Raw genomic sequence first — 4973 nt, 5'->3', positions numbered from 1 at the left:
CCATTTCTTTTCTAAAACAGATCTCATTTCTTCGAGGTCATAAGTTAGTGCCATAGCATTATGAAAATTCCTTCTTATCCAGTTCTGGTTATCTAGTAATATCGAGGGCAAATTGTGTATGTCTACAAGTCTGTATAAATATAGTCAATCCGTCAAGTAATTTTGGTAAATAGTTTATTTGTAGAAACATATCTTTCAATTCAGTTAACTCTTAAGTAAACAGTTGATCATCAGTGATTAATCTGGATAACTGTATCACCAGACCTTTGACACGATTCTTCTTTTCTCAATAAGGATGGCAACTGTCAAAGTGTAAAACAACAAGAGTATATAGGCTTTCTGTATATAGTTGATTCAAAAATCAGTTTTTCGTGGTTCTTACATAATGTCAAGTCTAACAAATTACCGCCTTCATAATCAATTTGATGGGTAAAATTCAAAAAGCAGGTATTGGAATTAATTTAATCTTTAATATAATCTATACATCGACCATTGGTTTCAGGCTTAACACTCCACAAAATCAGAACATCATCTAGGTACCTAAAGTATTTGTGTATATTAAGCATATAGTACGAGAAAATATCATTTTCTTCCCACCAGCTTAAGATGATATTGGCAAATATTGGTGCAGCTGATGCCCCAATATCCACACTTTTAATTTGACAGAATAACTTCCCTTCAAAAGAAGCAAAGTTATGCTTTAAAGTTAAATCCATGAAGGTACATAAAATGTTAACATTAACTGGTTCTAACAAAGTACCTAAAGTTAAGGCTTTTGTAGGCTGAGAACTTAAAAAAATACTTAATGTAGTGATTGTCTCAGTAGTGTTTAATTAAATTTGTAACATTAATGCTAGTAGTTGTAGTGTGTGTGTCTGTGTGCACGCACATGTGTGTGTTAAGCAGTTGTATCACATAAGGATGCAATCACACAGATGAAGACAAATAGTTTCTTTCACTTCTGTCACTTAATTAAACAACTAAAAAAAGTTTGCTCCAGGTGAGGCTTGAAAAAAAAGTTATGCACTCACCATAGCATTCCATCTGAGTTGTTGCTTTTCATTTGTCTTCAGTCTGTAGGAGTACGGATCCAGTATGGATCCAACTCGACCACATTTTCCAACATCAGATCCACACTCCGAGCTCCTCCCCTACCTATAATGCCCCTGTCTCCCTCCTTCCCTCAGATCGAGTTTGCTGCAGACAGTAGCATCCCACCTAACCATACGCCTAACCCTGTGGTATTAATATCCCTCAACACAATAAGGAAAATCATAGGTCCACAAGAGCAGGGGCTATGTATCTGCATTCCGGTCCACTACACAGCCCACATAAGGCAGGGGGAAGGAGGGAGGGATGGTTGAAGACAAATGAAAAGCAACAACTCAGATGGAACATTATGGTGAGTACATAACTGTTTTATCTGAAGTTGTTGTTTTCATTTGATCTTCAATCTGTGGGACAGAGTCTCCAGCTATCAAATAGTCCTGGGAGGTATTCATGGAAGGATGTTCCAGAGCACGGCTGTGACAAAAGATGCCCTGCCTCTGGAAAAAAGATCCAATAATGAGAGCTAAACATATGAGATGATGCCCAAGTAGCTGCATAGCAAATGTCATCTAAGGAAAGCCTAGACCAAGAGGCTGCAGAAGTAGCTAAAGACCTAGTAGAATGCACCCTGACATGATCTGGTGGAAGACAATCCCTTGGCTCGATAGGCCAACGCAATGCACTAAGAGATCCAACGACCAACGGTTACTTTCGAAACAGGTTTCCCTAAGAAAGGCTTAGAAAAGGAAACAAAAAGCTGATCAGACTTAGGAAAGGATTTTGTTATACGCAAACAGAAGTGCAGTTGCCTATGAACATCAAGCAAATGCAATTTATACTCCCCCTTATTCTGGAAGTTCAGAAAGAAAACCGGGAGACTGATGATCTGGTTAATGTTGACTCTGAAGCCATTTTTGGAAGGAATGAAGTGTTTGTTCTTAAGGAAACACTGTTTTTGTGAAACATCAAATAGGGGGTGCTTGACAGATAAGGCCTGCATCAATGATATTCTCTTGGCTGAAGTAATGATGACCAGAAAGATAGTCTTCCAAGGCAGGAATTGCAAGTCCACTGTAGCTGGTTCAAAAGGGGGAGAAACCAAAGCTTATAGCACTAGGGTAAGATCCCAAGGGGGCACTGGGTCCTTGACTGGGGGCTGAGTAAAAAGGTACCTTCCAAAAAGGCTTTACAAAGCTCGGAAGAAGCCAAAGAAGTCAGATTCTCTCCTATGTGAAAACTGGAGATCGCTGCCAACTGTACCTTTACCATAGAAAAACTAGCTCCATGATTAAAGATATCCACCAAAAACTCCAAAATGGCGGGAACTGGAGCAGTAAAGGGGTCTAGCTCATGCTGAGAAGCCCATATAGAGAAACATTTCCATGTACTGGAATAAGCCTTCCTGGTGGAAGACTTGTGAGCCACTACCAAATTCTTCTTAATGGGAGAAGACAGCTCGGGTGTCCTATCACTGGAACTGGAGAAGCCAAACCGTGAGCTTCAGACTAACTAAATCCAGATGAGAGATCCCTGAGGGATGCATGATCAGATCTGGAACTGGATCTAGTGTCCAAGGAGGACACGCTGCATGAAACCAGAGAGAGGAGAACCAAACTTGGTGAGGCCAGAAGGGGGAAATGAGGATCACTAAGCTCCCTAGCCATCGAGCTTTCTGAGTGAATTTTGGGATTAGAGGGAGTGGAGGATAAGCATATAGTAAAATGGAGGGCCAAGCATGAACTACAGCATATCTGGGGGACTCCCCTAGAGGTGGGTTCAGTGCATACTTGCTGCACTTCACTTCGGAAGGAGAGGCGAAGAGATTGTAGCAAGGCACACCCCATTTTAGAAAGATCTGTTCCGCTACTGAAGGATTCAGAGATCACTTCCAAAGCAATAGAACAGATCTTCTGAGCCTGTCCTCCAGAATGTTGGACCTCAGTGGAATGTGCATTGCCACCAAAAAATGGCTGGAGATCGCCCATTCCCACAATCTCATGGCTTCACAACAAAGGAAGTAAGACCTGCTTCCTCCTTGTTTGCTGATGTACCAGACTACAGACATGTTTGTCTGGATGGCAATAGTCCCTTAAAGAAGATGACATGAAGAGCTTGCAACGCCAACAGCCCCACCTTCATCTCCAGGACATTGATATATCGATGGGTATCCAGGGAAGACACGTGCCTCAGACTGTCCTTCCTATGCAATGCCTCCCCAACCCAAGCAGGGAGGCATCCGTGCTCGCTGTGATCACCAGGGTGGGAAGGATGAACAGACGACCCAGAAGAAGATCCTGGGACTGAAGCCACCTGAGAAGTGAATCCTTGCGAGCCCGAGATAACCACACTGGATGAGATAAGGGCAGGTCTAGCAATGACCACTCACCCGCCAGAGTCCACTGGAGAACTCTCATATGAAGATGAGCTGTAGGGATCAGGGTGATCATGGCCACCATGGATCCCAATGCCCAAAAAACTGACTCTGCAGAAGGATACTGAGTCTAGACAATGTACAAAACATGATGATGGAGCGACTGAAGTCTGTTCAGTGTTAGAATCACCCTGCTTTGAGTGGTATCCAAATGAGCTCCAATGAAGTTGAGAACCTGCACTGGATCCAACTGGGACATGTGAAGATTTATGATTATGCCTAGCTAGTGGGCGGTCTTGAGAAGAAGATCCCTAGCTTGACAAAGGTGATGCCTGGAGGGAGTGAAAAGGAGCCAATCATCCAGCTAAGGGAAGACCTGGAACCCATGCAGCTGCAGGTGAGCAGCCACCACTGCCATCACTTTGGTAAACACCTTCGGGGCTGTGGTGAGACCAAAGGGGAGTACTCTGAACTGAGAAATGACTGGCTGCCAGCTGGAAGCGGATGAACGTCTGAGACTACCTGTCCATCTTAATGTGATACTATGCATCCTGGAGGTCCACCAAGCACATCCAGTTGTTTATCTGCAAAAAGGGCAGAATGGATAGGAGAGTGAACATCTGGAATTTTGTCTTGGCAACTGACAGGTTTAGGGCTGAAAGATCCAGGATGGGACTTAAGTCCCCTATTTCTTTTGGCACCAAATGAACCGGGAATAGATGCCTCATCCAGATTGGTCTGTGAGGACAGGCTGGATGACTCACTTTTCAAAGAGCTTGGAAATTTCCACTGTTGCCTCCTCCCATTGCATGGGTGTGATGTCCAGGAAGTGTTTGGGAAGGACTGGTGGTTGAAGGACTGGTGGTTGAAGGAAGGAGATTGAGTTTTCTCTGGATATAATCTGCAACACCCAATGATCATCAGTGATAGACTCCCAGGCTGTTGGGTGCAGAGAGAGACATTCCCTGATGGCTTCCAGGGATGAACAGTCAGGCAACCTTTCAGGGCTACTGTGAGGGTCTGTTTGTGAAAGAACCCTGAGACCTTTGGTTCCTCGGACCTCCTCTGCCATGAGGACGGTGTCTATCATATCCATCTCTGCCTATGGGGGAAGGCGAGTCCTGAGCATCATGGTAAAGGGCCTGAGACTTTCAGAACCACATCTTCTTCGCCCCATACGGATTCTGGGAAAAGAATTGTTGCATGGTTGAGAAGTGAATCCCAATGGCAGACAAGGTCTTCCCATCTTTCTCACTCTGGACTAGGGTGTCACGAACTGTCTTACCAAAGAGAGTAGAACTGTCAAAGGGGGTGCTCTCAAATGATGCTTTGAAGGGCTCAGAGAATGCACAAAGCTGGAACCAAGCATGATGCCAGATGGCAATGGCTGTGCCTGCCACCCTAGAGGCACCTTTCAGTAGCTTGACACAGGAGCCTCATAGCGGTGTTAGATGACATGGAGCCTGGGGCAGATTGAGTGACCTCTTTAACCAGGTCCCGCTGCAGTCTGATGACATGTGCCATGTAATTCAGTGCACGCAAGGCAAACATG

The sequence above is a fragment of the Protopterus annectens genome, chromosome 16.part0, assembly GCF_019279795.1.
Source record: "Protopterus annectens isolate FY-2018-M chromosome 16.part0, PAN1.0, whole genome shotgun sequence".
Taxonomy (NCBI): Eukaryota; Metazoa; Chordata; order Ceratodontiformes; family Protopteridae; genus Protopterus; species Protopterus annectens.
The sequence above is the reverse complement of the archived record's forward strand: the minus strand, read 5'-3'. Positions refer to the sequence as shown.